A 14,315-nucleotide genomic window follows, 5' to 3' on the forward strand; every position below is an offset into this window, starting at 1 on the left:
TCATCCCTTGCCGTAACGGTTGGTCGTATCAAAAATTGTTAAAGACAAAAGTTTTAGGTAATGTTTAGAGGAGTCTTTAAAACTCCATTTTTCCACCCCCCCCCCCCCTGAACCAATGGTTGGTGATATCAAAAAACTTTACTTAGAGAGGTTTTATGCCTTTCTCCGAGGAATAGTAGGAACTTTAAACGAATTCGATATTTTACTTAATAAGAAGGTTATAGCGAAATTTTGTTTTTTCGAAAAAGCCACCCCATTTCCACCCTCATGATCTGATTTTGACCGTTAACAAATTCGACCGAGATTTTGGGTCGAGTTATTTTTAGGAAACAGTTTGAAAGTGATATATGATAGTCTGTATCGTAAAATAAAAACGAAAACAGCAAATTTACAAATTTATGTGTTGACGTAATATACAGTAATTTAATACACTTCAAATTGTCACAAGGTACTTGTTTAGGATAAAACGTAACATACATATAAGTATGTATAAGTATACATATAAGTATACACAGTTACTCAGATTAATAATCAACAAAGATTTTTTTTTTTTAATTGCAGTAATCGCTACCAAGAAATGACGTCACTTGATAAGGTGTCTGTTTTTTCAAAAATAATTAATAACAAAATACAAAGCCAAGAGTTTTAAAATGAGTAATCTATTAACACAGCCCATTGATATTCCATTCAGTTTGTACAAGCTGTTAAACATATGTACATGATTGAAACTCCATTAACTAAAGCATGCACTGAATGGTTTTTGTGGGATCCATATATTGATGGACTACAATCGCATTGGAGTCAGCTTGTCTGCACATCATACGCATATTCTACTGACTATTAAAAGTACCCTGAACAATTCTTGGAGATTTATGCTATCATTTGAGTCTACTAAGAAGTTAGGACTTATTTCCTAAATATAGGCCATTTGTTTTGGATACCTTTAGCCCAGACAATCTGTAAAGTTTCAGCTATGTGTATAGATATGCAATAGGATAAGTAAAGTTTGTTATTACATTAAACTTTACTTGTGAATCATTAAAAAATATTCCAAACGATGTTTATTTTGAATATATGTTTAAAATATTCAGTTTTTTATCCATATTTTGCGACTTTTTACAAAATAGAATAATGTTATTGTAATGGAAATAATTTTGTATTAATTCATAATTACCTTTTAATTGTTGGTTTAATTTTACAGGTTATTATTGAAAAATTAACCATCAAAAGAAGTACCAAGAATAATTGTAAGAGTAGTGTAAATAATTCTAACTTTTGTCAAAAGTCTGTTATTCCAGAAAATAATTTAAAAACACAACTTATTAAGCATAACGAAGAGAAGAATTATGTTTGTACCATTTGTCAGAAGACTTTTAATCAAAGTTCTGAATTAAAATCACATTTAAACGTTCATACGAAAGAGAAAATTTATTATGTTTGCAAAATCTGCCATAAGGTTTTTAACTGTAATTTTAATTTAAAGCAACATCATAACATTCATACAAAAGAGAAGAATTATATTTGTACATTTTGTCAAAAGTCATTTAATCACAAAAGCAATTTAGAAATACATCTTAATATTCATACAAAAGAGAATAATTATATTTGTAACTTTTGTCAAAAGTCATTTAATCAGAAAGCCAGTTTAAAATTACATCTTAATATTCATACAAAAGAGAAGAATTATATTTGTAACTTTTGTCAAAAGTCATTTAATCGCAAAAGCAATTTAGAAATACATCTTAATATTCATACAAAAGAGAATAATTATATTTGTAACTTTTGTCAAAAGTCATTTAATCAGAAAGCCAGTTTAAAATTACATCTTAATATTCATACAAAAGAGAAGAATTATATTTGTAACTTTTGTCAAAAGTCATTTACTCGCAAAAGCAATTTAACAAAACATCTTAATATTCATACAAATGAGAAGAATTATATTTGTAACTTTTGTCAAAAGTCATTTAATCACAAAGACAGTTTAAAATTACATCTTAATATTCATACAAAAGAGAATAATTATATTTGTAACTTTTGTCAAAAGTCATTTAATGTCAAAAGAAATTTAGAAATACATCTTAATATTCATACAAAGGAGAAGAATTATATTTGTAACTTTTGTCAAAAGTCATTTAATTACAAAACCAGTTTAAAAATGCATCTTAATATTCATACAAAAGAGAATAATTATGTTTGTAACTTTTGTCAAAATTCATTTAATCAGAAAAGCAGTTTAAAATTACATCTTAATATTCATACAAAAGAGAAGAATTATATTTGTAACTTTTGTCAAAAGTCATTTAATCGCAAAAGCAATTTAGAAATACATCTTAATATTCATACAAAAGAGAATAATTATATTTGTAACTTTTGTCAAAAGTCATTTAATCAGAAAGCCAGTTTAAAATTACATCTTAATATTCATACAAAAGAGAATAATTATATTTGTAACTTTTGTCAAAAGTCATTTAATCAGAAAAGCAGTTTAAAATTACATCTTAATATTCATACAAAAGAGAATAATTATATTTGTAACTTTTGTCAAAAGTCATTTAATTACAAAACCAGTTTAAAAATGCATCTTAATATTCATACAAAAGAGAATAATTATGTTTGTAACTTTTGTCAAAATTCATTTAATCAGAAAAACAGTTTAAAATTACATCTTAATATTCATACAAAAGAGAAGAATTATATTTGTAACTTTTGTCAAAAGGCATTTAATCGCAAAGACAGTTTAAAATTACATCTTAATATTCATACAAAAGAGAAAAATTAGTTTTGTAAATTCTGCGAAAAGGATTTTTATTGCCTTTCTAGTTTAAAGCGACATCTTAATATTCATAACTAATTTCAACTATTTCTTATGATGTTATTTGTACTTGCATACATGGTCTCACACTCACTACAGACGTTGTGATGTTTGTTGTAATTGATTGATGGGCACATATGACATCGCCTGTGTTTTTTCTGTAGCAATTCAGGTTCGATTTTTCCTTTTTTAATTTTTAATACATTTCTTATATTAAAGTCAGCGATGTTGGAAGTCTGGATTCTACAAGTCGTCGTCTCATATGAGTTAAGGCAAATGATTTCCTTAAATATGTGTCCATATTTTCAGGGCTTATTTTTCATGAACATTCAAAATGTGCATAGATCCTGAAAACTGATAAGCATCTTGTCTACAATTAGATACTTGGTGGGAGAATAATTCGACCGGCAATTTGAGATTAACATTTTAATTAATTTGAAAATATGAGCGGTTTTGTCACCATCTAGTATACTGGAGTGTACTTTAGTGCCGTTAAAACTAACAGAAATAAAAACCGCTGAAGGGACATGGTTTCCCTGAATATAACACTTCCAGTTCCATCACTTTCTGTAGATCCCTCACATCTTCTTTACTAGAATTAAATATACCAAATAAATACAGTAGTCCATTAAAGCTTTTAATTCAATATTATCAGTGTGATTAACAAAGGAAGTTGCGGAGCAGTAGTTTTAGTGATAATTTAGTAATTTTATGTTCTAATTAAAACAGTAATTCCCAATAATAAATTGAATTAATAGAGATGCAAGTTTTTAGCAGTTTCTTTTATTTGAGAAAGATGAGTCCTAATAACATTAGTTCAGTACTCCATTTAAACAATTTTTTCATAGACAGACTTTCGTCTAATTTCCTTTTCAACAATTCATCTGATACACTCATCGCGTTTTTGTTTTTAATTTCACATACATTGTCAGGACTTTCTATGTCACATTCACTATCGCTATCATATTCACTAAATATAGATTCACTGTCCTACAGATCATCAGTTCATTAAGATATCTTCAATTTCATTTTCATTCAAGCTTTTACTACATTCACAAGAGGTACTTATACTCAGTAAACTCATAATTTGTTAAAAATGTAAAAAATACAATGACGATTTTATTACAAAAAAAAAGCAACATTGTTACTATCATCGGTTTGATTGTGAACTCTCGTAAAAAATAAACTAATAAGTTTTCATTGTACATGGCACTATAGCTGGCCTTGAAACACCCTTGAATAGAGTGGACAATGAAATCAGGGAAGTAGCAACTGTCATTGCAACATAGCCAACAAAAATATACCTCTCAGGTTAAAAATGACCAGATGACAGCAATGAGTTAAATGTGTATAAATTTGCAATTATTTTGAATTTATGCTTGTAAATTTACCAAAATATTTTTCAAAATATATAATATCAGAAAATGTAAAAAAAATTACATTTTTTTTTAACACCTAAAAAAATTAAGAATCTTTAAGATTAGATCATACTTTGTTGCTACTGGTATATTCTGATACATTCTTTAAGAAATTTTGTGATATATAATTTAAGAAATATATTTCAGCAATTACATTTAGCATTTCTATTTGAATCTTGCCCGATCTTTTGTAAAGGCAAAAAAATCTCTTCTTTACTATTTATTTTTTCCACACAGAATCTTCCCTTTCTAACCCACCCTGATATATTTCCCAATTTGTTTATTGATGTGCTCTTCTCTTCTTTGTATTCTCTACAAGTTTTATAACATTTTAAAGGTTACTGAAAGGAGAGACATTGCACTGAAAATTTTGTGTCAAGGATGAATTGGGGCAGAGTGGCCATTCTGGCAGGATTTTTTTTGTCTTCCAAATATTGTCTGTAATAGATCATTGATTAATTAGCTAATAATCATAATTTAAAAAATTACACAGGTATTGGGTCCTCACCCGGATGCTTTATTATTTTTTTGAGATCAGATTATTCTTTATTTCCAAAATAATATTTTTTATTAAATTTTATATGTGTTCAATTTTTTATAAAATAAATTTCTTTATGAAATAGAGTATTTTATTGTAATAAAAAAATTAGTTTATTATATTTCAGTTTTAGAACGGATTATAATATATAAATTGCGATTATTATGTGATGTTAAGAAATAATATTTTGTTCACAAAGTAAAAGATTTCAGAATTATATAGTCTGATTTTATAATATGTCTGTGAAATGTAAACTTTCACATCCACTTAAATATTTAAGTGGATTAAACTATATTTATATACTCTTATTATTTAAAAATTGTGTTTTTGAATATTTTCATATGTACATTCAAAGTTATTTATTTTTTTAATCAAATAAAGTTCTACAAAAAACGGATTGCTTTTTTATTTAAAATGTACATGATTCCTTTTCGTAAGAACAGTTGGTTGTATTATATTATGACCAGATGCATTTATCCTGTACCAGTTAGATAATTAAAACTAAATTAAAGCTATCCTCTTTGCCTGATCTACATTGTCAATCTGTATAGTCTTAACTTTTCCGTTTAATTTTTTTAGTGTCCCAGCCATGGGGGTTTAAATGTGGTGGCCTCACATCAAAAAGTAGATTATTATGAGGTTGTTTCATTTATAAAAATCTCATTTTTCTACATTTAATGGTATGTCATTGTTATAATGTTAGGCAATATGGACAATGTTAATGATAATTTTTTGCAGCATTTTTTTCTTTTTTTGTTTTAACTGATTTTCTCTCTCTCTTCTCCAGTCTATTTCTTTCCAGACCATCTTCTTTTTCTATTTTCCAACTCGTGATTGAAAATTAACTTTCTAAACAGATCTTGTTTTAAAAATGTTTCAACATGTCCTACGTCTTAGAGAACCTTTTTAATCGCTTCAGTCTAATTAATTTATTTTGTTTTTCTTTCTGCAGAAATCTATTATTTTTTTTAGTATTCTATTATTACTTTTTAAAAAGATGAGACAAAAGAAACAGTTGTGTACCCTTTTTAATTAAATTTTACTCTGGTTGGGTTTTTTTATAACTTTACTTGTTCCTATTCGGGTTAAGTTGTTTCGACTTTCTTTTACCTCTTTGTTTTTTACTCTAAATTACAGCCTCTCCTAGTTTAGATCCTTCTAGGTTCTTGTTTAAATCCTACTAGGGTTTTTATAAAAGAACTCTTTACTGTTGTCTTCTTTATGGTGCTTTTGTGTACCCTTTTTAATTAAATTTTACTCTGTTAGATTTTCGTACAACTTTACTTGTTAAAAGTTCCTCTTCGGTTAAAATTGATTTTACTTTCTTCAACCTCTTTATTTTTTACACTTAACGAGTTTTCTTTACCATGTAGTTTTTATTTTTTTTTTTACATATATATATACACACTTCACCACCAAATATCTGTAAGAAATCCAAAACAAATGTGTGTTATAAAGAAATCATAGTTAAACTCCCAATTAGATATTAAGAAAATTAACATATTTCCCCGAAAAATTTTGAAGTCTATTTCTAAGCATTTTATGAAAGAAATCCGTAAATTTCAAGGTAAGTTTTAGAGAGATTTAATAACAAAGCTACCCATTGTATTGGGTACCATGATTTTTCTTTCGGAAAATTTCGACACATCCGTCAGTTCCCAAAACCATCATCAGTTCAAAACTTTATATATATATTTCACTTCCTTGTGGACACATTAACTACCGGAATTTTGTGCCAGTCACTTTCAAATTGATTCATAAAATACAGGATGTCCCATATAAAAAGCAACCCATCAATCACTCATCAATGAAATTTCAAAAGTCAAGCTTACTCCCTTACTCGTTACTGAAATGGACTCGTCCAACCTATGAACATCGCGGCGATGCAGTAGAACACTACTGATAGTAACAACAATGCAATCAAAATGTTCAGTGTATTGCTAGAGACAAGATGGTGTTTTCGCTACATGAACGTGTTTTCACTGTTGAGTCGTACTTCAGTACGAAATCAGCGGTTGCAGTGCAAGAGCACCGAGCACCTTCAATATACTAGTCGGTTGTTCTACCGAATGAAATAATACCGCTGTATCCTTTTCGTTTAGAATTCATTTAAAGGGAAAAAATCGTTTTTAGTTTTATAAACAATTAAGAATATAAAATTTTATCTTGAAAAAACGAGTACGTAGTTGAATTATATTACTTAAATTTTTTAAAAATTTCGAAGATCCGTTGATCACAAGAAAGTTTTTTGGAATTTCTTTATTTCGCGCCGTTAGAGTTGCACGTAATGAACGAAATGAAATGATAATCATTTAAACATGCCGAACTCGATTTCTGAATCGAACACAGGATCTTCAGTACAACAGTCGATCGTTATAGAACCGACTACCAATGTGATTTTTTCTGTTAGATTATTTAAAAATCATAAGAAAAATTTATAATAAAAAAAGATTTCAGTCTACATATTAATTGTCGATCTATATTTCATTTACACTATTATGTAGGTTATATGAAGAGACAGCTAGTTTATCATGGATAATCTCAGGATCTAATGGGCCGATCTCAAATAACCCTTCATTGTTTAAAAATGTCTTCCTGAGTGAAAGACCAATGAGAATTTCGTTACATTCTATTCTATTTAAAATACTACTCTTCTGCCAGTTTTTCTACAAAATCAATGCGCTTCGAATGTCTAAAAATGAAAAAAAAATTTTCGTGTATATTTGTGATGCATAATTCCTTCTTAGAAGCATAAATAATCAAATAAATCACGGTCGGTAAGAATTGCTTCTACATGTAGAGTCAAACCAGAACCGTCATGTTAGTAGGTTGTTTGATACAGTCAACGTGATTTTTTGTGCCTCATAATAAATTTTAAAACAGAAAAATTCAATTAAAAAAATTAACGGTAAATATTTTTTTAAATGTTACGAAGAAAATTTAAACACAATAAATAATTATTTATTTATTTTTTTAAAATTAATGAGTGTAAACTGGGTTGTAACATTTTTAAATTAATAAATTATTTGAATACATACATAAAAAGAAAAAAAACATCTGCAAATTATTGTTTCAAAAATTGTAATAAAATAAAAAAAAGTAATTAAAACTCACCTTAATCAGTAATATCTCGACAAAAAGAAGTAAACTGGATGAAGTTCCCTCGAGTCAGTAACAGTCTTACAAATTGAGTCTACGAACACACGTACTACACTTTCCCGTACACTTATACAGCACAACTGCGGGACACACATATTTCTCTGTCATCCCCCACTATGGCAACGAATGTCACGACATCTTTACCGTTACTTTTAAACAACAATATTATTCCATTTAAATTTTTTTCGCTTTATACGTTGTCCATTTATCAAACGTTGTCTAATATCAAATAAGTTATTATCAATCTTGCGGAACTTATAATTACATTAAATATGAACGAGAATAAATTTCCATTTAACCTATACAAGAAAGCTATAACAAAATTTACGCTTATTTAATTACACCTAATAATCAACTTATTACGTAATCAAGCTCAACATACAATACATGTAAATGCAGACCCGGACACGCACGCACATAAAATCTTGTTATTAAGTATTATTATATTAGTTTAAATATTAAATCAGGGATTAAAAAGAAATAAAATTATTTTTTTTTTTAGATGCAGCATGACCTCCACGCTATTAGAGAAGCAGCTGCTTACCTGCTACAATAAAAGTTCCGGATTCTATACCCGGTTAGGATCTGGAAAATTTATAATAGCGCAGTCTCTGATGGCTTCAATAGTCATCAGTTCTAAAGAAAATAACAGAGCCACATCTTTTATGATGCAAATTATAGAAACCACGAATGGTACGTAAGGAGGTAATGATTAGTGTTATTTCTAAATTTCATATCTACCCGACCACCGTATTTCACGGTTAAGCCAGTCTACAATATACAGAGTGTCCCGTATAAAACGCAACCCAACCTTATTTTGGTAGGTATTGAAATAATAAAAAGGCATGTGTAAATGTAAATGTAATTTTTATTATTACCATCCATTACCTTATATTTAGAATAAATATTCGAATCTTCTTGAATACCAGCTTCAATTCTTTATACGGCGTTTCTTGCAACTTTTTTCAAAGTTTGTGGCTGGATATTTAATACAGCTTGTTCGATATTGACTTTCAATCGTTCAAGTGTTCGTGGTTTGTTGCTGTAGGCTTTTTCTTTGAGGTAACCCCATAGAAAAAAATCCGCCGCAGTCAAATCTGGAAATCATGGTGGCCACAAGCCTCGACCGATAACACGATTACCAAAGAATTCCACGACGAAATCAGAAGTTGAACCTGCGTAGTGCGATGTCGCACCGTCATGTTGTAGCCAACAGTGTTTGTCTTCCTCTTCCAAGAGTGCCATCTTGTCTCTAGCAATACACTGAACGTTATGATTGCATTGTTGTTACTATCGGTAGTGTTCTACTGCATCGCCGCGATGTTCATAGGTTGGACGAGTCCATTTCAGTAACGAGTAAGGGAGTAAGCTTGACTTTTGAAATTTCATTGATGAGTGATTGATGGGTTGCGTTTTATATGGGACATCCTGTATTTTATGAATCAATTTGAAAGTGACTGGCACAAAATTCCGGTAGTTAATGTGTCCACAAGGAAGTGAAATATATATATAAAGTTTTGAACTGATGATGGTTTTGGGAACTGACGGATGTGTCGAAATTTTCCGAAAGAAAAATCATGGTACCCAATACAATGGGTAGCTTTGTTATTAAATCTCTCTAAAACTTACCTTGAAATTTACGGATTTCTTTCATAAAATGCTTAGAAATAGACTTCAAAATTTTTCGGGGAAATATGTTAATTTTCTTAATATCTAATTGGGAGTTTAACTATGATTTCTTTATAACACACATTTGTTTTGGATTTCTTACAGATATTTGGTGGTGAAGTGTGTTTATATATATATGTAAAAAAAAAAATAAAAACTACATGGTAAAGAAAACTCGTTAAGTGTAAAAAACAAAGAGGTTGAAGAAAGTAAAATCAATTTTAACCGAAGAGGAACTTTTAACAAGTAAAGTTGTACGAAAATCTAACAGAGTAAAATTTAATTAAAAAGGGTACACAAAAGCACCATAAAGAAGACAACAGTAAAGAGTTCTTTTATAAAAACTGTAGTAGGATTTAAACAAGAACCTAGAAGGATCTAAACTAGGAGAGGCTGTAATTTAGAGTAAAAAACAAAGAGGTAAAAGAAAGTCGAAACAACTTAACCCGAATAGGAACAAGTAAAGTTATAAAAAAACCCAACCAGAGTAAAATTTAATTAAAAAGGGTACACAACTGTTTCTTTTGTCTCATCTTTTTAAAAAGTAATAATAGAATACTAAAAAAAATAATAGATTTCTGCAGAAAGAAAAACAAAATAAATTAATTAGACTGAAGCGATTAAAAAGGTTCTCTAAGACGTAGGACATGTTGAAACATTTTTAAAACAAGATCTGTTTAGAAAGTTAATTTTCAATCACGAGTTGGAAAATAGAAAAAGAAGATGGTCTGGAAAGAAATAGACTGGAGAAGAGAGAGAGAAAATCAGTTAAAACAAAAAAAAAAAAAAATGCTGCAAAAAATTATCATTAACATTGTCCATATTGCCTAACATTATAACAATGACATACCATTAAATGTAGAAAAATGAGATTTTTATAAATGAAACAACCTCATAATAATCTACTTTTTGATGTGAGGCCACCACATTTAAACCCCCATGGCTGGGACACTAAAAAAATTAAACGGAAAAGTTAAGACTATGCAGATTGACAATGTAGATCAGGCAAAGAGGATAGCTTTAATTTAGTTTTAATTATCTAACTGGTACAGGATAAATGCATCTGGTCATAATATAATACAACCAACTGTTCTTACGAAAAGGAATCATGTACATTTTAAATAAAAAAGCAATCCGTTTTTTGTAGAACTTTATTTGATTAAAAAAATAAATAACTTTGAATGTACATATGAAAATATTCAAAAACACAATTTTTAAATAATAAGAGTATATAAATATAGTTTAATCCACTTAAATATTTAAGTGGATGTGAAAGTTTTCATTTCACAGACATATTATAAAATCAGACTATATAATTCTGAAATCTTTTACTTTGTGAACAAAATATTATTTCTTAACATCACATAATAATCGCAATTTATATATTATAATCCGTTCTAAAACTGAAATATAATAAACTAATTTTTTTATTACAATAAAATACTCTATTTCATAAAGAAATTTATTTTATAAAAAATTGAACACATATAAAATTTAATAAAAAATATTATTTTGGAAATAAAGAATAATCTGATCTCAAAAAAATAATAAAGCATCCGGGTGAGGACCCAATACCTGTGTAATTTTTTAAATTATGATTATTAGCTAATTAATCAATGATCTATTACAGACAATATTTGGAAGACAAAAAAAATCCTGCCAGAATGGCCACTCTGCCCCAATTCATCCTTGACACAAAATTTACAGTGCAATGTCTCTCCTTTCAGTAACCTTTAAAATGTTATAAAACTTGTAGAGAATACAAAGAGAAGAGCACATCAATAAACAAATTGGGAAATATATCAGGGTGGGTTAGAAAGGGAAGATTCTGTGTGGAAAAAATAAATAGTAAAGAAGAGATTTTTTTGCCTTTACAAAAGATCGGGCAAGATTCAAATAGAAATGCTAAATGTAATTGCTGAAATATATTTCTTAAATTATATATCACAAAATTTCTTAAAGAATGTATCAGAATATACCAGTAGCAACAAAGTATGATCTAATCTTAAAGATTCTTAATTTTTTTAGGTGTTAAAAAAAAATGTAATTTTTTTTACATTTTCTGATATTATATATTTTGAAAAATATTTTGGTAAATTTACAAGCATAAATTCAAAATAATTGCAAATTTATACACATTTAACTCATTGCTGTCATCTGGTCATTTTAACCTGAGAGGTATATTTTTGTTGGCTATGTTGCAATGACAGTTGCTACTTCCCTGATTTCATTGTCCACTCTATTCAAGGGTGTTTCAAGGCCAGCTATAGTGCCATGTACAATGAAAACTTATTAGTTTATTTTTTACGAGAGTTCACAATCAAACCGATGATAGTATCAATGTTACTTTTTTTTTGTAATAAAATCGTCATTGTATTTTTTACATTTTTAACAAATTATGAGTTTACTGAGTATAAGTACCTCTTGTGAATGTAGTAAAAGCTTGAATGAAAATGAAATTGAAGATATCTTAATGAACTGATGATCTGTAGGACAGTGAATATGATAGCGATAGTGAATGTGACATAGAAAGTCCTGACAATGTATGTGAAATTAAAAACAAAAACGCGATGAGTGTATCAGATGAATTGTTGAAAAGGAAATTAGACGAAAGTCTGTCTATGAAAAAAATTGTTATAAATGGAGTTCTGAACTAATGTTATTAGGACTCATCTTTCTCAAATAAAAGAAACTGCTAAAAACTTGCATCTCTATTAATTCAATTTATTATTGGGAATTACTGTTTTAATTAGAACATAAAATTACTAAATTATCACTAAAACTACTGCTCCGCAACTTCCTTTGTTAATCACACTGATAATATTGAATTAAAAGCTTTAATGGACTACTGTATTTATTTGGTATATTTAATTCTAGTAAAGAAGATGTGAGGGATCTACAGAAAGTGATGGAACTGGAAGTGTTATATTCAGGGAAACCCATGTCCCTTCAGCGGTTTTTATTTCTGTTAGTTTTAACGGCACTAAAGTACACTCCAGTATACTAGATGGTGACAAAACCGCTCATATTTTCAAATTAATTAAAATGTTAATCTCAAATTGCCGGTCGAATTATTCTCCCACCAAGTATCTAATTGTAGACAAGATGCTTATCAGTTTTCAGGATCTATGCACATTTTGAATGTTCATGAAAAATAAGCCCTGAAAATATGGACACATATTTAAGGAAATCATTTGCCTTAACTCATATGAGACGACGACTTGTAGAATCCAGACTTCCAACATCGCTGACTTTAATATAAGAAATGTATTAAAACTTAAAAAAGGAAAAATCGAACCTGAATTGCTACAGAAAAAACACAGGCGATGTCATATGTGCCCATCAATCAATTACAACAAACATCACAACGTCTGTAGTGAGTGTGAGACCATGTATGCAAGTACAAATAACATCATAAGAAATAGTTGAAATTAGTTATGAATATTAAGATGTCGCTTTAAACTAGAAAGGCAATAAAAATCCTTTTCGCAGAATTTACAAAACTAATTTTTCTCTTTTGTATGAATATTAAGATGTAATTTTAAACTGTCTTTGCGATTAAATGACTTTTGACAAAAGTTACAAATATAATTCTTCTCTTTTGTATGAATATTAAGATGTAATTTTAAACTGCTTTTCTGATTAAATGAATTTTGACAAAAGTTACAAACATAATTATTCTCTTTTGTATGAATATTAAGATGCATTTTTAAACTGGTTTTGTAATTAAATGACTTTTGACAAAAGTTACAAATATGATTATTCTCTTTTGTATGAATATTAAGATGTATTTCTAAATTGCTTTTGCGATTAAATGACTTTTGACAAAAGTTACAAATATAATTCTTCTCTTTTGTATGAATATTAAGATGTAATTTTAAACTGGCTTTCTGATTAAATGACTTTTGACAAAAGTTACAAATATAATTATTCTCTTTTGTATGAATATTAAGATGTATTTCTAAATTGCTTTTGCGATTAAATGACTTTTGACAAAAGTTACAAATATAATTCTTCTCTTTTGTATGAATATTAAGATGTAATTTTAAACTGGCTTTCTGATTAAATGACTTTTGACAAAAGTTACAAATATAATTATTCTCTTTTGTATGAATATTAAGATGGTTTTTTAAACGGTCTTTGCGATAAAATGACTTTTGACAAAAGTTACAAATATAATTCTTCTCATTTGTATGAATATTAAGATGTTTTGTTAAATTGCTTTTGCGAGTAAATGACTTTTGACAAAAGTTACAAACATAATTCTCCTCTTTTGTATGAATATTAAGATGTAATTTTAAACTGTCTTTGCGATTAAATGAGTTTTGACAAAAGTTACAAACGTAATTCTTCTCTTTTGTATGAATATTAAGATGTAATTTTAAACTGCCTTTCCGATTAAATGACTTTTGACAAAAGTTACAAATATAATTATTCTCTTTTGTATGAATATTAAGATGTAATTTTAAACTGGCTTTCTCATTAAATGACTTTTGACAAAAGTTACAAATATAATTATTCTCTTTTGTATGAATATTAAGATGTATTTCTAAATTGCTTTTGCGATTAAATGACTTTTGACAAAAGTTACAAATATAATTCTTCTCTTTTGTATGAATATTAAGATGTTTTTTTAAACTGCTTTTGTCATTAAATGACTTTTGACAAAATGTACAAATATAATTCTTCTCTTTTGTATGAATATTAAGATGGTTTTTTA

The sequence above is a fragment of the Lycorma delicatula genome, chromosome 3 (assembly GCF_047948215.1).
Source record: "Lycorma delicatula isolate Av1 chromosome 3, ASM4794821v1, whole genome shotgun sequence".
In the NCBI taxonomy this organism is placed as follows: Eukaryota; Metazoa; Arthropoda; class Insecta; order Hemiptera; family Fulgoridae; genus Lycorma; species Lycorma delicatula.